This window comes from Sciurus carolinensis, chromosome 9, assembly GCF_902686445.1.
Source record: "Sciurus carolinensis chromosome 9, mSciCar1.2, whole genome shotgun sequence".
Classification (NCBI taxonomy): domain Eukaryota; kingdom Metazoa; phylum Chordata; class Mammalia; order Rodentia; family Sciuridae; genus Sciurus; species Sciurus carolinensis.
This window is the reverse complement of record NC_062221.1, coordinates 16486619-16510554: the sequence shown is the minus strand read 5'-3', so window position 1 is coordinate 16510554 and position 23936 is coordinate 16486619. Positions and strand designations below refer to the sequence as shown.

The 23936-nt window shown below is 42.7% G+C and overlaps 1 protein-coding gene across 1 annotated transcript in view; it reads left to right on the top strand.

The window, feature by feature from the left end:
* The window catches only part of Clstn2 (calsyntenin 2), a 559342-nt gene that overhangs the window by 288068 nt on the left and 247338 nt on the right, over window positions 1-23936 (top strand). The gene's annotated exons all lie outside the window — the stretch shown is intronic.

Here is a 23936-nt window from a genome sequence, read left to right as displayed (position 1 = left end):
TGCTAATCCTCTGCAGCCCCTGCACTTTTCTGCTTCCCCCAAATTCAGAATCATGTGTTTGCTAATTGTGAGTCCCATTTTCCAAAGCACACCCAGGGTCAAAGGGCTCCTCAAGCTCAAAGTGCACCTCCGCCGTCACAGTGGAGGGCAGTGTGTGGTCAGCAGACCACACAGGAGGTGTGTGCCATCAATCCAGTACATGATGGGTGGGGGTAAAAAAGTGCTTGGGTTTTCTCTTCCCAGGCTAAGATATTAGTGCTTACTATCCAAGGGCTATGCTTCCCCGTAAGTGGGTCATGAAGGGGTCGGGGTGTCCTGAGACATCTGGATAATGTTCCTCTCCTTTTCCCATGGTTTAGCAGGTGAAGGGAGGTTTAGCAGAACACAGGTGGAGAAGAGGGAGGACCCATGGCACCTAGACATGTGCATGCATAAGCCCAAAGGAGCATGCTGTGCGGTGTCTTGTTATTCCCCATACGGCTGCCAGGACATAGCAAAAGTGCTGCATTTGGCCCTGAGCACTGAGGGCCAGCAGGAATTCTTGTGCTGCCTGTATGCAGACTCCACAGGAAATGCTGAGCTTGTGGACACTGTCCACACTGGGAGGGGGAAGCGAACTGAGTTAATCAGCTTTCATTGCTGTGACAGATGCCTGAGAAAAACCACTTAAAGGAGGAACCATTTGTTTTGGATCAGTTTCCAAGGTCTCAGTCCATGGTTGGCTCGCTCCATCGCTTTGGACCTGAGTTGAGGCAGAGTGTTGTTTGAGTTAGGTTTTTGTCACTGAAACCAGAATACCTGCCAAGAACAACTTAGAGGAGGAAAAGTTTGTTTTGAGCTCAGGGTTTCAGAGGTTCAGTCCAAGGTTGAACAAATGCATTGCTCTGGGCCCAAGTGAGGCAGAACATCATGGCAGAGGAAATCTGACCACCTTGTAGTAGCCAAGGAAGCAGAGAGAGAGTGAGAGAGGGGCCAAGGGGACAATAAACACTCCCCAAGGCTGTGCTCCCAGATCTACTTCTTCCTGCAGCACCCACCTGCCTATAGTTACCACCCAGTTAGTCCATTCAAATTATTAATCCATCAAATGGATTAACCCACTCACTAGCTCATAGCTCTCATGACTTAATCGTTTCACCTCCGAACATTCCTGCGTTCCCACAGGAGCTTCTGGGGAGCACCTCATATCCAAACTGTAACACACATCATGATGGAAGGGCATGGTGAAGGAAAGTTCCTCACTTTCTGCCTTTCAGGAAGCAGAGAAAGAGGGAGAAGAAGGGACCAAAGTCATGGTATAATCCCCAAAGTCATGCCCTCAAGAACCCACTCTTACTAAGGCCACACCTCCCTAACCTCCCAGAGGTATATACAGCTACCAATGGATGAATTCGTTGTTGATATCAGAGCCCTCATGATCAAATCAGTTTGCAAAAACCCCACCTCTGAACATTGCTGCATGGGGAAACAAGTGTTTATCACATGAGTCTTTGGCAGACCCTTCATATCCAAACCAAAACAGAAGTTTAGAGCCTTGCTTCTCAAAGTATGGTCCATGGATCAGCAACATCAGCTTCACCTGGAAGTTGGTTACACATGCAGGATCTGAGGTCCCCAGATTCACTTTATTGGAGATTACATTCTAGCATAATCTCTAGGTGACCTATAGGCATGTTAGCATTTGAGAAGCATGTGCTTAGAGTTTATCTCCTTGCATTGAACAGGTAAGAAAAAAGGCCTGGAGACAGACCATGTCAGGGCTGGGACTATAGCCAGGTCTGGTTATGCAGAATACGCCTGGCCTTCCTTGTGCAACTGAGGCCGGTGTTCATACATCTCACATGCCCAGTATGTGACTCCTGTCCTGTCAGGAGCTAGCTCTCTTAGAAATGCAGAAGACTGGTAGAGGGGAAGACTGCCCATGTTGAGTGCTGAGGCAAGAAGTGCTTGCCTCTGAACTTGGTCATGGCTCGGAGAGGCCAGGATGATGTAGCAAGTCCCAGGATCTTTCTGATATCCCTGCAACTGAATGTGCCCCTCGGACTACACCACTTGACCAATAGGGCAGGGGGTGGAATGGGTGCAGGGAGGGGCACCGTGTCAGAGGGTGGCTGCTGCAACGTGGCAGTTAGCAGAAGGGAATTACTCTAGTGTGAAGCCAAACTCAGATCACTGGCATCAGGCCGTTATGCTGAACGAGACCTGCCTGGCCCCCTCGGGAAGTGGCATCTGCACTTTTTTCTCCTGCACTCCACACCTAATTGCCTGATGATACTGTTTGTGGGAAGGATCCATGTTTTAGGCAGCATGCATGCATGCACACATGCACACGTGCACACATGCATGCACGCACGCGCGCACACACACACACACACACACACACACACGAAGCACCAGGCCTCAGGCCCTGTATCCAGCTCCTTTCTACAACCCCAGCCCTAAAGCTCATGCCTGGCACACAATAGCTGCTGCTTTCTCCTCCTCCTCCTTCTTTTTTATTGGTCTAGTCATGGATTTTTTCTTATTTGTTCTAATTATTAATACGTAGCAGTAGAATGCATCATTTCAATGCATCATACGCAAATGGGGTATAACTTCTCATTCTTCTGGTTGTATATGACATAGAGTTACACTGGTCATGCAGTCATCTATGCACATGGGGTAATAATATCCAATTCATTCTACTGTCTTCCTACTCCCATGCCCACTCCCTTCCCTTAACTCTCCTCCATCTAATCCAACACACCTCTCTTCTTCCCTAACTCCCCTCCCATACTGTGAATTAGCAACCACACATCAGAGAAAACATTCATCCTTTGGTTTTGGGGGACTGGCTTATTTCACTTAGCATGATATGACCCTCTGAATAAAAGTTTATCAATGCCAAGTCAGGAGTTAGAGAAGGGCCCGTCTGCAAGACCAAGACCAAGTCCTCCCATATCCAAAGGAGAGGCCACTCCCATCAGACCCCTGCTCACACAGACTTCCTTTGGTACTGAGTTTCCATTTTCCAGGTCCGCAACTCTAGTCTGATGTTTACTGTAACTTGCTCTCGGAAACACCCGTTCCTCCAGAGTGTTAAGCTTATCCCACGGATAGCTTAGTCAGCTTTCAAACGTCCTGTCGGGATTGAACACACTGTGGCGTGACTGGCCTTGGACTTCTCACACCTCTGCTGTGCCTCTGCAGGAAGCCAGGGCTGTGCAGGTGGTCTCTCTCACTCCCACCACAGAACCTCTGCTTGAGAGCATTTTGGTTTCTCAGAAGACTCTTGGGGAGACCTTGATCTGGCTGTTCTGGTATGCATATCATTTGTCTCTGAACCCGAGAACCCTGTTGTGTTCCAGGGCTGTCAATGGGTTTTATACTTGCCCTTCTTTCCACGAGGCTGAGGACTTAGTAGGTATTCAAGGAATGTCTCTGGAATGAGTGAGCTGATGAAAGTATGCCTGTGAGAAAATCAGGCAGACTTAAGCTCCAGGGTGAAAAACAAGTTCAATTTCAGTCTCACTCAATGCAATGCATACGTTCCAGGAACTGCTGCTACACCAGCACTGTGCTAGGCAGGGCGAACCCAGAAATGGAGAAAACTTAGTTCAATCCCCGAGAAGCACCAAGGATTGAAGGAGAGACCAGCATTTAAATACAGAAACTGCCTGGCTGTGAATAAGTGGAACCAACGATGGATGTCCAGGCTTGGAAGTTGCACAGAGAAAGCAGCGTTTCATTCTTCATCTAGGTGATGGCTGAAATAGCTCTGGGGAAGGATGGCCCAAAGTTTGCCAGTTTGCAAGGAGCAGGGAGAGTCATCTAGGGAGAGGGTACAGTGCGGGCCAGGGCGTGGAGGTACAAGCTCATCGTGGTGTCTCAGTGACCATTAACTTCCAGGAAGGAGAATACAGTGACTGGCAAACGGAGTCGGGTGTGCTCAGTCGAGATGGTACTTCCTTCCCTTCTCTAGGAGCTGATGGAGCTCTGCAGAGCAAGCGCCCTCTGTGAGTGGAATCTCCCACTTCAGAGATTCTTGGTGGCTTTGGACAGTGGCCTCACCCTTTCTGAGCTCCCTCTTCATTTCTTTTCTCCCAGGAATGGAGACAGAATCATTATGAGTGCCTGTGCTGCCCTAATACCAATGGCTGGTGGCACCCGCTTAGAACATATGTGTCACCGATTTTCTTATTTCCTTAAATTCTTCTTATTATGCAGTACAGATATGTGCAGCATTTTTTTTAAGCTTGCACTCAATAAACTGTGAATCTGTGACTGTAAATAAGACAACTTGTAAAAATGCATTTATGTTGATACTTCCAACTTAAAATTTATTTTGCTTTTACTTTAGCTTATTTATGAGCCAGGAACGACACTGATAGAGAAGCTGTTTCCACACTAATAACACTAAAATAGATTTAGATGCAGATCAGATGGAAGCTGAGTATCATTTTTAATTATGATTAAGGTGACGTTTTTGTTATTTTCCCCAGGAGAGCCATGAATTTTGACTCTGCATGAAATGTTAATTGAATGCATCTCTTGCCCCTTCAATCAAAGGGTATTCTGGTAAATAATTATGGTTCTTAGTGGACAGTTGTCATGGGGGGGGGGTGACTTTTGCTGGTAGGTGTTGCACAGAAACTTCTAGAGAGCTTGCTGCTTCCTCACCTGACAGTGTCACTTAGTAGCTGTGTCTACTTTAATCTTTCCCAGCCAGAGTTTCCTCACCTGTATGGTGGGCATGATGCCAACCTCCCAGGATGAGGATTTCATGAAACAGTGTTCTAAAGTGCATTGAGAAATGCCCAGCCCAAGTAAATGCTATTATTACTATTAGTGTTGCCATTTTACTGAAGTCTTAATACAAATGGTAAGTCTCTAACTAGTGAATTAATCCACAAGGTGGGACCAGAGTGACAAAGGAACACCTGGGCCTGTAAGAGGCCAGGGCTGAGTCTGGAGAAATTCTAGAAGGGACTGTCTGGCTCCCCAGCAACTCTGTGGGGGTTGCTACTATTCCACGGCATCCTCACCTGCTTCTGAGTGAGGGCTTTAGTCCTGGAGTTATAAAAAATTCTTAATTATGATGAAGGCATCAATGGGATTCTGGGTGCCCAGTACTTGGGGCCCACGGTTATGAATTGATACCTGGAAACACAGAATGAGGGGTGCATCTACCCACAGGCTTAGGAAGTTTTCTTTTCCAATTAAGAATGAATGCCTTTGAAATGTGGGTTTTCTGTTCAGAAAAGTGAGCTAAAGTTCATGAAAGGGCTTTGCCATGGCCTTGGGGTCTCCACTTAGCTGTCAGTAATATCCATCCTACGAGGCTCCAATTTTTAAACCTGTTTCTCCTTTGTGTTCCTCCTGAGAACCCAGCCAAATACTAGCAGCAATTAGGAGTTAGTTTTCATTGGAATGACCATCTTGGGATTTCCACAGTTGTAGCACTGAAAATCCTGCTTTGTGCCAGGAAAATAGGATGGGTGATCCTCTTGCCTGCACCCCCTACAGGTGAGACGTGACCTTCATTATAGAGCCCAGAACTTCCTTCACATTAAGCCAACTTTACTTGAAGTCTAAAAAATCCTCCAACTGCTGTATTGAACAGATTTCTTTCATTCATAATGAAAGCTCAAGAGCATGGAACACCTGGGTCTCTGAGGTCAAACAAAACGTGTGATTTATTTCCTGGCTGCAGTTCTACCCTGCTGACAGTTTGGGGCCTGCCTGCTGGTTCCTCTAGTGGGGAAAGGGGGTGTGGTGAGAAGGGCCACCCATAGCAATGCCACCTCTACCCATCACAGCCTCCCCAGAGAAAGCCTCTGCCCCTTCTGTGGCAAGAGATGAAGGCATAGAGCATCTCTAGCACTCTGGAATCTTCCCCCTACTCCCTGCCAGTTAGCAAATATCCCCCAGGGAACCTTCCTGCCTGCGCCTTCCTCCTTCTGACCTTTCACAGCTTTCCAACACAGGGATTCCTAGGCCACACCCACAAGGGTCTGATGCAACTAGGCTGCAAAGGACCGGGCATTGGGATTCCTTCAGTGCTTCCTAAGGAGATGCTAACATGCCACCAAGGTTGAGGTCACTTCTCTAATCAAGATGAATGCTGGAGCAATAGGAGATTCTGGATGCCAATCACAATTCAGACCTACTCCTTCCTGGGCATCTTCAAGCAGGAATTAGTGGGCATATGGGAGAGAATCAAAGGCCAGTCTGGGTATCTGAAGGGAGATGAGGGACATGTGGAAGATTTTATGTGTCCATCTCATGAGCAGAACACAGCATTGGTTTTGACATGAGACCCAACAGTGGGTAGATGTGAAGCCCAGGTTACCAGTGTGAAGCGCAAACACAAGCCACACTGCTTAGAGACTGTGAGGAAGTGCTGTCCTTCAGAAATGAGGAGCTCTCCCCTGAGTCTTGCAGGCAGCTGGGTCTGCAGAGTGATAGCTGCCCCACACCCTGGATGAGAAGGTGAGTACAGTGTGGGGGCCTAGGGATCATCCTCAAATGACCTGTGAGCAGAAGGGGCTGCAATGCCTTCAATAAATGGACATGTGCACGTGAGACTCCATCTGAGAACTTCCAGAAGTGGGCCCCTGAGAAGATGTCCACCGGCAGACAGAAGAGGGACTGCTGGAATCCTGCAGAGATGGAGAGGTGGCTGAAGGACTGGTTAGTTAAGAGCAAATCCTCAGGGTCAGGCCTTCCTTGTGGTGCGGAACTGGCCCGTGAAGGAAGGGTCTTGGTAGAATCCCTCCCACTGAATCTTTCCATGATACATATGTAAGATTATTTTATTATAAAAATTTTATCCACACATGAAATAGAAGGAACTATAGTCTCCAGATGTTGAGGTCAGGAGTCAACATCAGTTCTCCTATTAACTAATTATATAAACCTGGACAAGTCGCACCCCTTCATTGGACTCCATTTATCCAATTTTGAAATCAGGAAGTGGACTTCTAGGGGATCCCTCAGCACTGACATAGGAGCGCCCATTTTGATCTCAGTTACTTGGTAGAGAGAGATACAATGTGGGGAAAGGGGGTGCCTGGGATTTGGGGCTCTTTGCTTCCAGTCCCGGTCCCTCCCTCTCTCCCTGTTTCTTCAAAGTGGATCCCCACAACTCCTGAGCTAGGGAAGGCCCGAGATGCCAGACAGCTTTGTCCAAGTCATGTCCTACTTCCATAAGCTGTTACTTTAACAAATAAGACCTGGAGAAAGACTGTCCTGTCCCTAAAGTTATTTTCCCCCACTCAAATAACTTCAGCTGAGAATTGAGCCTCACTGAAGATAAATCTACACTGACAGATAGATGTTCTGACTGGAGCAATTGCCCCGTAGCTCACACGAGAACATTTAGTCAGTATGCACAGCCGCGAGTGTAAGAAGCTTGACGAGGCAGCCATTAGGGCCTGTGCTCCTCAGAAGATTTATTTGCACCATGATGCTTTGGGGACTGGAACTCTTTGGAGGAAATGGCCAAGGGGATGTCAAGCATTATGTTTTCTGGTCTGACTAATGACCTGGTCTAAGGGAATAACAGTAAATGCTTCCATATTGGCCACCTACAATGATCCAGATACAGCATTTCACCCTAATCCTCTTACTAATCCTATAGGATTATTATCTCCATTTTACAGATGAGAAAATCAAGACTGACTAGGAAAAAGTGTTCATTTGTGTTCCAGACTGTCTGATATGAAAACCTATTTTCTTTCCTCAATTATTTACTAAATTCGAGCTAACTCCTTCCACTTACCATTCTTGGAAACTACTGTCACCCATGGGTCCCAGTCAGGAGCACTTGGTACTACAGGAAGTGAGAGGTGTCAGGGAGGGGTTTGAAAAGGCATAAGGTGAGGTCGGCCGCCTAAGAGCTTTGCCCAGTAGGGCACCGACTAGAGGCAGCAACAGTATCATTGGAGGTATCCAGCCTGGTCTGAGGCCTGTGGCTGGCACAGAGGGCCCAGAAAGACAAGCAACGTGACCTTAGATACAAGGCAAGAGTCAGGTCAATGGAACAAATAGCAAGGTCCCCTTTCCTGGAGGTACATGCTTCCTATTTTATCAGAAACGTGGGGTTTCTTTGTGCTACGGAGAGAGAGGACCGAGGTCTACACACAAGGCACTAGGGAGACAGGCATTGTTCAGCAACCAGACCTCTGGTGCCAGCAAAGCTGTCTCAGGGGATCACGCACTCGCTCCACACAAGTTCACTGGCATTGGCTCTGTGCTGAGCATGGCACCAAGGTCAGGGAAACTGAGGGAGCCCCATCTGGCCCCACCTTCCAGGAGCTCACCCACATTTAGAGCCCTCCAAAGAATATACCGTACTCTCCTGTGGGACATGGCTGGATTATCTGAGAGTAAGCTGGGGAACATTTCCATGTCCGACTGTCACAGCTGAGAGTCACAACTACTTGGCTGTGTCTCCTTTGGGGATTGGGACTAATGTCTCATGAAGTTTTCATAGGGGAAAAATGAGAACAATCTATTTCAATTACTTTTAGAAGTCAAATTTACATAATCATTTGATGTAATGCTCTTCATGATGGCTTCCCTGGAGTGTCAGAGCCACTGTCCCTGCAAGTGTCTCAGCCCTGGAGGAGCAGCCAGACATTTCTCCACACCGGGAGAGTCGGGCCGCAGTCAGCTGCCACGGGATGGCCCCATGGCCAGGGATAATGAGGACAAATGGGTGTGAAAACCCCGGGTGGGGGGAGAGAAGGGAGAGCGTTCTCTTAATTAATCACTCTTTTTCCAAACTTCAGAGTAAAGCAGTAAAATTAAAATCCATCGCAATAATATAGTCTTCATTACCATGAAATGTAGTTTTAGACAAACCTTAATTCAGAGCTGGCTTTTTAAAAATTTTTTGATGGAAAAGAATATTGCTTTTTGTGTGACCTTTAATAAATCCAGATTTGACAATATGGAATTGTCAAGGATTTCTTAAGCAGCTGAGTTCTGAGCAAAGCCTTTACCCCACCGACTGTTCTCTGTGTGGCAGATGGGTCCAGGCTGTGACATTTGTGCCAAGCATATGTTGACTGAGTACACGAGGGGAGGCCTGAGTGCCTGGTGCCCCTGCAGATGCTCTGAGGCCGCATCTTTGGTTGACTTTCTCCAAGTCTAGCCTTACAGACACGCAGGCTCTGCTTGTGCAAGAAAGAAAAGAAGGAACGATCCAGAACATGACTTTGTTGTTCTCCATCCTAAAACTGGTCATGTCTTCGAGGGCAAAGCAATCATTGAGTTTTCCATTTGCTAGAAAATGTGTAAAGGAATAATCATAAGTATCTTCTATTAGAAAATTGCTGTGGCCTAGAAGGATGTATTCAGTGCCTGTTTCTGTACTTTGGTAATTTGCCTAGGTATTAAATGAATGTTTTGTGACTGTGAATCTGAAAAGCTAATTTTCTTTCCTCAAATCTTTGGCAGGAAGAGCTAAACTGTTTCATGAAGAGTGGAGACACTCTCTAGCAATGGACACCTGGTTCCTTGATGGGGGGCAGGGGAAGGGAAACCCAAATGGGCAGCTGCTTGATTCCTTCCTTCTTTCTTTCTGTCCTTTCTTCCTTCTTCCAAAGGTTACTCGGCACCTTCCTTGGTCAAGCCTGTGCTCTTAATGAGACACTATGATGACAGATAAAACCTGCTTGGGCCTTCATGGGGCTCTGTCAGTGGAGGAAAAAAAGGAAGTGGAGAGAATGGTCCCAGTTCTCCGAGGAGGTGCAGAACTTGGAAGGAGGAAGCATCACAGGCGGAGAAGCAAAATGGTGGGAGGAGGAGGCCTGGAAATGTCAAACGGCATTCCTCCAACCTAGAGGCAAGCAGCCATGGTGCAGCTGGGGATGGCAGGTCTTGGTGGGCAGGAGCTCAGAAAGAAGACAGGAAGCTGCCGGAGACACAGGGCCACAGGGCCGAGACCATACGGAGCCATGAGGCCTGATGGAGCTCCTCAGCCTTGACTCATTTAAGAAGAGCCAGTGATGGCCAAGGCTGTGCCATTGCATGTCTGTGGAAGCTAGGGAGGCCAGGCTGTTCACGTCCCCACTGACTCACCTCACTGCCAGCCACTCCTGCACATCACTGCCTGAGAAAACTGCACGCACATGTGAGTTGATCACGGGATCAAACGGGCCACCGTAGAGTCCAGGTGCACCAGGCAAGAGACGTGGAAGCCCTACCAATGGCCGAGACGGAGCATTGGAGTGCAAGGGGACAAATTCTAGATCCAAAGTTACAGTTGCAAAACAGAGTCCGCTAATCCTGTCCTGGGCAGGAGGAGCAAGGTGGGGGCTGGTCGAGGTCAGCGCGTGTGCCCTGCCTGGTCACTCTGACGCTGTGGCTCAGAGGGGGACCACAGGATGGTCTGCACCTGTTGTTGACTCCCCTCAGCTCTGTGCATCCTGCATGTGGCGCCAGAGAATGTGATGTTTCCTAATTAGTGTTGGCAGTAGTTCTATTTGTTTATGATGTTACATAATCAAATTTGTATAATTGCTCTTTATAACTCACTTGAAAAATACAAAGTGGCACAGTGCAGGCACAGAAAGTGTAAGTAGGGGGGGCCTGACGTGTCAGTGTTCCAACCTTTCCTGACACAGTGGGAGTGTGTGTTGGTAGAGAAGAGCCAGAAAGAAGCCACGGAAGAGTGGTTTCCTAATCTGCCAGCAGCAGGCTGGCCCCAGTTTTAGACAGAACTGGGCCTTCCAGAAACCCGCGTTTAATTCTTTTAATTACAAAGACATAGAAGTTCAAGATCCAGGAGACAGGGACCCACCAAAGGGTTTGGATCTTCGTTGTTGCTTCTTGCAGATAGACAACCATCCAGATATGACTGGGGTTTTTTTTGTTTTATTTTTGTTTTCTGGTACTGGAGATTGAACCCAAGAGCACTTCGCCACACCCTCGGTTCTTTTATTTTTAATTTGAGACAGGATCTTGCTAAGTTGCTGAGGCCAGGCTTGAACTTGCATTCCTCCTGCTCAGCCCTCCCAATTGCTGGCTAGGAAGACACCCCAAAGCACAGGAATCTTTCAGGAGCAACAATGAGCTGAGAAAGGCAGACAGTGGGTACTTAACACATTTTTTAAATAAATGAATTTATTCATGCAACTAAATTCAGTGTTCACTAGAACAGTTAGAAAAGGGTATGAAAGATCAACTTTAAAGGCAAATATGCTCCATGGTAAGTAAGCCTTATAATAATAAGCATATTGTCCATAAATAGCCCTTAGTGCATAACACACAGGGATAAGACTCTGGGATCACTTTAGAGATTAAAAGGTTAACGGGAAAAAAATCTTTCAGTGAAAAGTGGAAAAGGGTGACCCAGTGGACAAGGCATACTCAACGGTTATGCAGCCTGCCTGTGTAACGAGGACAGTCTTGTATTTGCAGGGCAAGAACGACTGGAGGAAATGACGGAGGGGATTTTTGTCAGATCATACATACGTGTCGTGGTGTCAACCTCTTGCACCTTACAGAAAAGAAAATCAAAACCACTGACGGATTTGCTAGCATGGAGTGGCAGGCCCTGTTCATATTCTGGCCTGTTTCTTTCCGGTGTGTGTGTGTGTGTGTCTGTGTGTGTGTGTGTGTGTGTGTGTGTGTCTGCTAAGGGATCACATGTCATGTGCAGAATTATTTTTATGTATAATACTGAAGAATACCGGTGTCATTAAAATGTCTTGAAAATGTGTTTTTAATAGACTGCAAACTGTTCTGACATATAGATATGTCATCATTTAATTAACAGTTCTCACCGCGGCTGGGCTCGTTGCTGGTTTCCAAACCTTTGCTCATGTAAATATCAATATTAAAAGGGCTGCAGTGAACAAGGGGATGCAGATAGCCCTTGGACACACCGATTTCATTTGCTTTGACGATTATGCCCAGAAGTAGAATTGCTGGATTACATCGTAGTTATATTTTTAATTCTTTAAGCACCTTAATAACATTTTCCAAAATGAACCGTGCTAATTTAGCATGCCTGCTAATCTGTGTAAGAATTCCCTCTCTCCCACACCCTTTCCAACACTTATCTTTCATCTTTTTTGTTAAAAGTCATCCTAACAACTGCGAGGTGATATTACATTGTGGGTTTAATTTACCTTTCCCTATTGACTAGTGATGTTGAACAATTTTTCGTGTATCTAATGACTATTGTAATGTCCGTTCGAGTCTTCTGCTCATTTTTAAATCAAGCTATTTTTTTTTCTTGCAATTGAGTTGAGTTCCTTATATATTTGGGGTATTAACCCTTTACCAGATATATGGTTTGCAGATACTGTCTTTTCCCTTCTTTAATTGTTTCCTTGGCTCTGCAGAAACCTTTAGTTTGAATGTAGGTCCCCTTGCTTTTGTTATCTATGCTTTCAGGGTTATAGCCAAATAAGGCATTGCCCAGACCAAAATGGCACAGATATTTTCATCTATGGTTTCTTCTAGTGGTTTTATAGTTTCAGATTTTATAACTAAGTATTTGAACCAGTTTCAGTTAATTCTTATATAAATATACACTATGCTCTCATGTAAAATATACACTATATAAAATATACTAGTTATTTTGTATATAATGTAAAATAAGATTCTAATTTCATTCTTGGAACTGGGGTCTAGCCCAGTGGCAGAGCCCTTGCCCAGCATGTGTGAGGCCCTGGGTTGGATCCCCAGCACCACAAAAGGAAAACAAAATAATAATTTTACTGCTGTGCATCTGGATATCTAGTTTCCCAGCATTATTTATTAAAGAGATCATCTTTTCTACATTATTTGTTCTTGGCACCTTTGTCAAAAAACAATTGACCATCAGTGTGTGTGGATTTATTTCTGGGTGTTTTTAGTCCTGTTCCATTGGTTGGCATATCTGGGTTTTAGAATTGTTCTATGATATGAAAGCAGGATGCTTGGTATCTCAGATTTGTTCTTTTGTTCAAGATTACTTTGGTTGACTATAAATTTATGGATTGTTTTAGCCATTTCTGTGAAAAATGACATTGAAATTTTGATAAGGGTGTCATTGAATCTGTAGGTTGCCTTGGGGAGTGCAGACATTTCCACAATTCTTCCAGTCCATGGACATGGGATATCTTTCTATTTATTTGTGTTTTCATTAGCTTCTTTTGGCCAGGTTTGCAGTTATATGCAGATCTTTTACCTCCTTGCAACATTATTAACAATAGCCAAGAAATGGAAACAACCTAAGTGTCCACTGGTATATGAATGGATAAGGAAAATGTGGTACACACACACACACACACACACACACACGCAGTGAAATATTGCTTGGTCTTTAAAATGCAGAAATTGTGTCTTATCTGACAACTTGAATTAATCTGGAGGACATATGCAAAATGAAGTAAGCCAAAAATATACTATATGATCTCACTTGTATGTAGAATCTAATCAAGTTGAACTCACAATAGGGAGTAAAACAAGGACCACCAGAGGGAGGAGGCTGGAGTGGAGAGGAAGAGAAGGGGGAGTTGTTGATCAAAGGGCACAGCCACATCGATGTTTGTGGCAGCTCAGTTCACAATAGCTAGATTGTGGAACCAACCTAGATGCCCTTCAACAGATGAATGGATAAAGAAACTCTGGTATATATACACAATGGAATACTATTCAGCCATAAAGAAGAAGAACATAATGATATTTCTAAATAAATGGATGGAATTAGAGAATATCATGCTAAGTGAAATAAGCCAAACCCAAAAACCCAAAGGCCAAATGTCTTCCCTGATAGTGGAGAATGATATAGGGGGGTCGGGGGGTGGGGAATGAGAGAAGAATGGGGGAACTTTAGTATATGTAGAAGAAAATGAGAGGGAGGGGGGTATGAAAAATGGTGGAATGAGACAGACATCATTACCCTATGTACATGTATGATTACATGAATGGTATGAATTTACATTGTGCACAACCATAGAAATGAAATGATGTACCCCATTTATGTACAATGAATCAAATGTAGTCTGCAAAAAATTAAAAGCTAAATTAAAAAAAATTTAAAAAGGGTACAAAATTTCAGATAGACAAGAGGAATAGGTTTCATATCTACTGTACAGCAGGGTGACTATAGTAAATAATAGTGTTTATATGTTTCAGAATAACAGTAAGTCTCAAATATCTCATCATAAAACCAGGACTGAGGTGATGAACAGGTTAATTAACTTGATTATTCATGCCACCTGGTATACATATATCAAAATATCACAGTGTACACCATAATGTACACAATTATGATGTGTCAATCAAAAATAATAATAAAACAAATTTTCAAAATATCAAAAATGGTACAAATGATCACTTTGGTTACTTTCATGTCAAAATATATGTCTCTGTTTTGAATTCTTTCCTAAAAATGAAGTCCCAGTAGACAAACAGTTGGGTCAAAGGATCTAAACATTTAAGGTTCTTCACATATATTTGTTTTAGTTTTTTTCACTTGATATTCGCACTATTTCACATACCCTCCTTTTCACAAAATGTTGCCCAAACTCTATATTCTTTTCTCTCCCTATATATCTATAATAGATATAGATATAGATATAGATATATGTAGATAGATATAGGTACACTCACACACACACACACACACACACACACACACATTCAATTTCTATTTTGGTGACACAACTCAGCTTGTTATTCTTTAATTTTTGATTGAACACTTTTCCCAATGCTTAATAACATTTTAAATTTCCCCTTTTACACGTCTTTCGTCTCAGCTTCCTCAGCCTCCTTTATTGTGCTAAGCTCCCTTTAGTAGTTATTTAACAGACCTTGAGATTGAGAAAAGAAGGCCCTTTGTGGAAACTTCCATCTAACCAATTTGCTAATTCCAGATGGGCATTGACTTTCTCACAGACATATGTAGCTGAAATTACTTTAATACTTTGTGCTTAGGTCAAATATTTATACATGGGTTTTTTATTTGACAGCTATCCATGGCCCAGCTTTGGGGAAGGCATTATTTCCTCCATGTGTCCATAGATTATGAATGAGGTCATTTCCAATTCATTTGTCTTTTCCTTTTTCTTCTTCTATCCCGTTTTTAGTCAAATCCTTGGAAGAGCCGTAAGTGCATCACAATAACAATGAGAAGTCATGTTTCTTGATGAGAGGTTTGTCATTTCCCATTTGTGGCTGTGATATGTATTCTGCTCAAAGCTAAAGTGAGGATGAATTTTTTACTTGTGGTTAAATTCCATTACTTCTTCCTTGTTCATCTTCCCCCTCCCTTTCTCTCCTCCCTGTTCTTTTGTGGAAACTTCCATCTTAATATCTTTGAACCATTTTCCATGGGGTTCAAGACCTTTGGGTTTTCACAGTGTGTTAGAAAATTTCAACTTTCGGACATGTGCTGTATGATTGCTAGAAATTATGAAAACTTTGATGACAATGAGGACTTAAAAAAGGATTTCTGCACAATTACCTTTACTTTTCAAAACTGTTCATGATACCCTACTCCCATGATAAAGAACGTTAATGATGTCACTCCTTACATTGCCCTTTACCTTGCCGATCAGTTTAACTGTGTACATTCTAAACTCCTTCTCTGACATTTCTTCCACTTTTGGTGTGGTTGGATTCTGTTATTGGAGTATCTTGGTTTATTGGGGCAGTTTGTTCCCGTGCTTTTTCATGTTATTTGTGTGTCTACCCAACTAACAATATGGATCTTAGGCATTAGATTTCTACCCTGAAGACTTATAGTGTCCCTGAAGATTTCCAGTATCTTACAGTTTAGGGGGAAACAACCAATGCAAACAATATACAGCATTAACCCAATAGTTCCTACTATGACATCTAAAATGTTGTCACAATAGACAAAGATCAGTTATTTCCCACAGTACTGCAAATGAAATTATTTTCATGGGTAATTATGACCTCTTGCTGGATGAAACTGGATGTGAAGAAAAATATTGATGATGGGGATTGAAAAGGTTGTAAGATAAGTGGTTTGGAACTATCTGGGGTCCACAGGGAGGCAGGCAGGGTGGTTTTACTCAAGCAATGAAGCAGAACGGAAGAGATGGTGTGGCAAGGGAAGGCTGCTTGGATCTGCATTAGGAAGGCAGTGTGGCTATCAGGGGAGGAAGGATCTTTGGTGTGACCAGGAGAATGGTGAACCAGGGCAGGATGAGAGTGAAGGGTTTTTGGTGGAGGAAGAGGCCAGGACATAGGGTGCTCACAAGACTGTTGACATCTCCAATAAGAAGTATTCCAAGAAAAAGAGTAAGCCAGGAGCTACACTCTGCAGAGAAGTGGAAGGGTCACCAGGACATCCATAGATGACAGCCACAGGGAAGATGGTCAGTCGTGTAGTCCAGTGGGGTGAACTTGAGATGAGCCAGGGAGATTGGAAAAAGGAAGGAGAACAAATGGTTTGGAATGACCTGATGTACTCGCCAGAATAAATTAATAACAAATGAAATTCCACTGAGAAGACTGCAGGAAAGTGGCGTCCTCAGAGAATTGCCTGGCTTAGGAAAAAAAGAAGAGAGATTCCCACACTCACAGACCCTGAGTTGCAGGGGTGAGCGTGGGAAGGTGCAGGAGAATAGGAGCTTGGCTCCGAGTAGGAGGAGTATGGAACCTACTTTGGGATTATTATGGGTGGTAAGTGTGATGTGGGAAGTTTGGGCAGAATGGTCCCAGGTGGGTTACGGGAAGCCAGCTGGAGGGTGTGGTCCCTGGATCAGCATCACAGGGCCCATGTTGCTCCCTCAGGCAGATTGTGGGGGACCACTGCCCCCACAGAAAGTGGGAAACCCAGACCCTGGGAGATTGAGCCTCTGTAGACTCATCTGTTAACAATTCCCAATTAGCCAGATTTGATAAGGTAGACATACTGTATATGGCTAACTACTACTTGTAACAGAGAACAGACACTCAAAAAATTCTTACATCTCTTCCCTTTTCTTCTTAGGCTGCAACTAAACAAAAGTCATCTTGTCTAATGACTTAGAACAAATGCCTCAATCTAATGCTTACTGTTTTGATAAAATGGCTACTTTTTAAAATAGCATACATTTCTATTCATATGAACTGCTTATTGATAATTCAGAAAAGAGAAATTTCCCTGAAAAAAAAGTTTGACTTTGAACTCCAGTAGTCAAGACCTCTGAAGCTATTGCCCTAGGAAGCATTCACTCAGTGGCCTTGCTATTTTCTTTCTGTAATGCAAAATCATAGACAGCGATACTCACCACGTGTGGATTCCATATCGGCCATTTTCGCTATTTGCTAACACTAAGTTGTGACCCCATATTAACTTGTGGTTCTTTCACAGTCATCGGTGGACATGTGCCGAGCAGTGAGAACTATGTTGTCTGAGGTGCCTGTTCCCAGCGAGATCAAGCCGGGTGATGCTCTGCCTCTGGTCTCAGCTCTCATCCGGAGAGCAAGTGTCCCTTTTATTTGCCTGATGACTGCCCCGTGCTTGGCACCACCTAGTTTTTGTTGATGATTGTGCTGTTTAAAAATGGTCCCTAAGCATGTTGCTTAATTGCAGTCCAGTGTCCCTAAGCACAGGCCAGGCTGTGACTTGCTTTTCTGGAGAAAAGTATATTAGGTAAGCTTCATGCCGGCATGATCATATAGTCTGTGGCCATGAGTTCAATGTTAATGCACTGACAATGTACATTAAATAAGGTACTGTAAACAGAAATGCACGTGATAAATAGCACAGTGACATCAAACAGGCATGTCATGATCAGTTGACAAGTGCTATGATGAGCAGTGTCTCACAGACACTTAACCTAGTTTTTCTCTAGGACCGTTGATTCTGTATTTGCTAATTCAGCATTTGCACTGACTTTATAGACTATAAGTACTACAGATAATAGAGAATTGAGTGTAGTTGGTGACGATTTCCTTCCATTGCCTTCAACCGACCTGTCAGCAAGAGATCATCTCAAGCCTCTTGTTTAGCGACCCAAGAGCATGGGACAGAGAGAGGAGTGAGAATTGGTCAGTGGGTTTTAGGGCAGCTCGTGTTTGATGCCCATTGAACAGGACTATTAATTGAGAGTTAGACCCAGTGGGGAAAGATTAAGGTACAGCCCGCTTCTAACACATGTATTTTAATTGGTACTTATAATCATGTATCGTGGTAGGATTCATTATGCCATATTTGAACCTGCATATACATAATTGATCATTTTCATTCCTGATCATCTTCCCTTTCCATTGGAATTTTCCTGTGTGCTCAGCTGATGCTGGGATTGCAGAGTGTTCAGACAGGCCCCTGCCCTCAAGGAGCTCATAGTCATATCTTCCCCTCATACTACAATTGTTGGTATTGACTGGCCAAGGCTCATCTTAGTCCATGCGATAATTCCTGGTGGTCCCATGAGTACTATTACTATTGTTTATTATATAGAGCAGGTCATGGAGGACAGCTAACCTGCCTGAATTCACTCAGCACGTGGCAGAAGAGGAACTGGGTTCATTCAGGGGAGCTTCTGAGAGCCAAGCCCTCAATCAGGCATCATGGTTGGAGAGACTAATGCAGAACAGAGAATGGTTGCAATCTGTAGGTGCATTTTATGGACAGTGCACCCAGGGGACTGACAGAGCCCAAGTAGGAACCCCGAACCAGTGTCCCTTTTTAAAGGCTTCCAAAAAGAGAGAAAGGACATAGACTAACTTTTCAGCCAAGGAGAGAAGGCTCAGAGACTCCGGGCAACACCTTGCTCCCTGGATCAGAGTTCTAAACCGCAGCTGTGTGAGGCCCTCAGAGGCCACTTGAGGGCCAGCCTCCAAGAAAACAAGCTTTTGTCAAAAAACGATAATCACTCTAGTGGCTTAGACCCATTGAGTGTGATTAAGTGTGGTTTGAATGTGCTTTCCATTGGCGCTGACTTTTTTTTTTTAATTTATTTTTATTGTAAACAAATGGGATTACATGTTGTTTCTGTTTGTACGTGGAGTACAGCATACTGTTTGCATAATCATACATTTACATAGGGTAATGAATGTTTGATTCATTCTGTTTATTTTTTTCCGCCCCCCCACCCTTCCTACCCCTCTTTCCCCACTCTACAGTCCCTCCTTCCTCCATTCTTTCCCACTCCCACCCCCCATTAGGTGTCATCATTCGCTTATCAGTGAAATCATTCATCTTTGGATTTTGAGATTGGCTTATCTCACTTAGCATTGATATTCTCCAATTTCATCCATTTGCCTGCAAATGCCATAATTTTATTATTCTTTATAGCTGAGTAATATTCCAGTGTAGAATATATACCACAGTTTCTTTATCCATTCATCAACTGAAGGACATCTAGGTTGGTTCCACAGTCTGGGCTATTGTGAATTGAGCAGCTATGAACATTGATGTGGCTGTATCTCTGTAGTAAACTGATTTTAAGGTCCTTTGGGTATAGGCCGAGGAGTGGGATAGCTGGGTCAAATGGTGGGTCCATTCCAAGTTTTCTAAGGAATCTCCACACTGCTTTCCAGAGTGGCTGCACTAATTCGCAGCCCCACCAGCAATGTATGAGTGTACCTTTTTCACCCACATCCTCTCCACACCTGTTGTTGCTTGTATTCTTGATAATCACCATTCTAATTGGGTGAGATGGAATCTTAGTGTAGTTTTGATTTGCATTTCTCTTATTACTAAAGATGTGAACATTTTGTCATATGTTTGTTGATTGCTTGTAGATCTTCTGTGAAGCGTCCTGTTCATATCCTTAGCCCATTTGTTGATTGGGTTATTGTATTCTTGGTGTAGAGTTTTTTGAGTTCTTTATATATTCTGGAAATTAGTGCTCTAATCTGAAGTATGAGTGGCAAAGATATTCCCCACTCTGTAGGCTCTCTCTTTCGCATTGCTGATGGTTTCCTTTGCTGAGAGAAAGCTTTTTAGTTTGATCTATCCCAGTTATTGATTCTTGCTTTTCTTTCTTGTGCTATGGGGAGTCCTGTTAAGGAAGTCTGATCCTAAGGTCAACAAGTTGAAGATTTGGACCTACTTTTTCTTCTATAAGATGCCAGGGTCTCTGGTCTGATTTCAAGGTCCGTGATCCATTGTGAGTTGATTTTTGTGCGGGTGAGAGATAGGGGTTTAGTTTCATTCTGTAGCATATGGATTTCCAGTTTTCCCAGCACCGTTTGTTGAAGAGGTTATCTTTTCCTCCATTGCATATTTTTGCACCTTTGTCCTAGTATGAGAAAATTGTATTTATTGGGTTTGTGTCCATGTCCTCTATTCTGTACCATTGATCTACCTGTCTGTTTTAGTGCCATACCATGCCGTTTTTGTTACTATTGCTTTGCAGTGTAGTTGAAGATCTGGTATTGTGATACCCCCTGTTTAATTCTCCTGCTAAGGACTGCTTTGGCTATTCTGGGTTTTCTTATTCTTCCAGATGAATTTCATGATTGCTGCTGTAATTTCTGTAAGGTACATCATTGGGATTTTAATTGGAATTGCATTGAATCTGTATAGCACTTTTGGTAGTATGGCCATTTTGGACAATATTACTTCTGCCTATCCAAGAACATGGGAGATCTTTCCATCTTCTAAGGTCTCCTCAATTTCTTTCTTCAACGTTTTATAGTTTTCACTGTAGAGATCTTTTACCTCTTTGGTTAGATTGATTCCCAAGTATTTTTTTTTTGAGGCTTATTGCAAATGGAGTTGTGTCCTCATTTCCCTTTCAGTTGTTTCATCGCTTGCATATAAAAATGCTTTAGATTTATGCGTGTTTGATTTTATAGGCTGCTGTTTTGCTGAATCATTGATGAGGTCTAGAAGTTTTCTGGAGGAGGTTGTTGGATCCTCTAAATATAGAATCATGTCATCAGCAAATAGTGACAGCTTAAGTTCCCCTTTTCCTATTCGTATCCCTTTAATTTCTTTAGTCTGCTAATTGCTCGGGCTAGAATTTCGAGGACAATGTTGAATAGAAGTGGTGAAAGAGGACACCCCTGTCTTGTTCCTGTTTTTAAAGGAAATGGTTTCAGTTTTTCTCCATTAGAATGATGTTGGCCATGGGCTTAGCATAAACAGCCTTTACAATGTTCAGGTATGTTCCTACTGTCCCTATTTTTTTCTAGTATTTTGAGCATGAAGGGGTGTTGTATTTTGTCGAACACTTTTTCTGCATCAATTGAAATAACCATATGATTCTTATCCTTAAGTCTATTGACATGATGGATTACATTTATTTGATTTACGAATGTTAAACCATCCTTGCACTCCAGAGATGACCCCACTTGATCATGGTGCACAATTTTCTTAATATGTTTTTGGATACAGTTTGCCAATGTTTTGTTAAGGATCTTTGCATCTATATTCATCAAGGATATTGGTCTAAAATTTTCTTTCCTTTATGTGTCTTTGCCTGGTTTGGGTATGGGGTGATATTAGCTTCATAGAATGAGTTTGGTAGGGTACCCTCCTTTTCTATTTCCTGGAATACTTTGAGAAGTATTGGAATAAGTTCTTCTTTGAAGGTCTTGTAGAACCTCGGCTGAGAATCCATCTGGTCCTGGGCTTTTCTTGGATGGTAGATTTTTAATGGCTTCTTCTATTTCATTACTTGATATTGATCTGTTTAAATTGTGTATGTTCCTCCTGGTTCAGTTTGGGAGGAGCATATGTCTCTAGAAATTTGTCAATGTCTTTGGTAGTTTCTATTTTGTTGGAATACAGATTTTCGAAGAAGCTTCTCATTATGTTCTGTATCTCAGTGGTGTCTGTCGTGATATTTCCTTTTTCATCACAAATTTTAGTAATTTGAGTCTTCTCTCTCCTTCTCTTTGTTAGTGTGGCTAAGGGTTTGTCTATTTTGTTTACTTTCTCAAAGAACCAACCTTTTGTTTTGTCAATTTTTTGAATTGTTTCTTTTGTTTCAATTTCATTGATTTCACCTCTGATTTTATTTATTTCCTGTCTTCTACTACTTTTGCTGTTATTCTGTTTCTTCTTTTTCTAGGGTTTTGAGCTGTAATGTAGGTCATTTAGTTGTTGACTTTTCATTCTTTTCGGGAATGCGCTCCATGCAATGAATTTTCCTCTTAGTACCGCTTTCATACTGTCCCAGAGATTTTGATGTTGTATCATCGTTCTCATTGACCTCTAAGAATTTTTTTATCTCCTCCCTGATATTTTTGTTAGCCATGTTTCATTCAATAGCATATTATTTAGTCTCCAGGTGTTGGGAGTAATTTCTGTTTTTATTTTGTCATTGATCTCTACTCTTAGTCCATTATGATCTGATAGAACACAAGGCAGTATCTCTATTTTTTTGCATTTCCTAATGGCTGCTTTGTGGCATAACATATGGTCTATTTTCGAGAAGGTTCCTGTGCTGCTGAGAAGAGAGTGAATCCGCTCGTTGATGGATGGAATATTCTATATATGTCTATTAAGTCCTAGGTTATTGATTGTGTTATTGAGTTCTATGGTTTCTTTGTTGGTTTTTGTTTGGAAGATCTATCTAGTGGTGACAGCAGTGCATTAAAGTCACCCAGAATTATTGTGTTGTGGTCTATGTGATTCCCGAAATTGAGAAGGATTTGTTTGATGTACAGGGACGCACCATTGTTTGGGGCATAAATATTTACTATCGTTATGTCTTCCTGATTTATGGTTCCCTTAAGTAGTATGAAATGTCCTTCTTTATCCCTTCTGACTAACTTTGGCTTGAAGTCCACTTTATCTGATATAAGGTTGGAAATCCCCGCTTTTTTACTGAGTCCATATGTGTGGTAGGTTTTTTCCCCATTCTTTCACTTTTAGTCTGTGGATGTCTTTTTCTATGAGATGAGTCTCTTGCAGGCAGCATATTGTTGGGTCTTTCTTTTTAATCCATTCTGTCAGTCTATGTCTTTTGATTGATGAGTTTAGGTCATTAACGTTCAGGTTATTATTGAGATATGATTGTATTCCCAGTCATTTGGCCTATTTTTGGTTTGTAAGGTGGCTTGGTTTCTCCTTTGAGTGGTTTTCTCTAAGGTAATTCCTCCCTTTACTGACCTCCATTGTTGTTTTTCATTTCCTCCTTATGGAATAGTCTGTGAGAACATTCTGTAGTGCAGGCTTCTATTTGTAATTATTTTAACTTTTGTTTATCATAGAAGGATTTTATTTCATCTTCAAATCTGATGGTTAGTTTTGCTGGGTATAGCATTCTTGGTTGGCAACCATGTTCTTTCAGAGCTTGAAATACATTGTTCCAGGCCTTCTAGCTTTTAGAATCTGGGTTGAGAAGTCGGCTGCTATCCGTAGTGGTCTCCCCCTATATGTATTCTGATAGTTTTCTCTCGTGACCTTCAAAATCCTATCTTTATTTGAATGTTAGTCATTTTCAGTATAATGTGCCTTGGTGTGGACCTGTTGTGATTTTGTGCATTTGGTGTTCTGTAAGCCTCTTGTATTTGATGTTCCATTTCAGTCTTCAGGCTTGGGAAATTTTCTGATATTAGTTCATTGAATAGGTTGTTCATTCCTTTGGTTTGTATCTCTGTGCCTTCCTCAATCCCAATATTCTTAAATTTGGTCTTTTCATGATGTCCCATAGGTTCTTGGAGATTCTGTTCATGATTTCTTACCATCTTCTCTGTTTGGGCAACTTTATTTTCAAGATTCAATATTTTGTTTTCATTGTCTGAGGTTCCGTCTTCCAAGTGGTGTAGTCTTTTGGTGATGCTTTCCATTGAGTTTTTTATTTGGTTTATTGTTTCCTTCATTTCAAAGGATTTCCATTTGGTTTTTTTTGAGAATCTCTATCTGTTTGTTGAAATGATCTTTTGCTTCCTGCAGGTGGTCTTTCAGCTTATTGGTATTATCATTCATTGCCTGCATTTGCTCTCTTATCTCCTGCTTTGCTTCACGAATCATCTTAATCATGTATAATCTTGAAGTCCTTTTCTGACATTTCTTCTAACATACTGTCATTGGATTC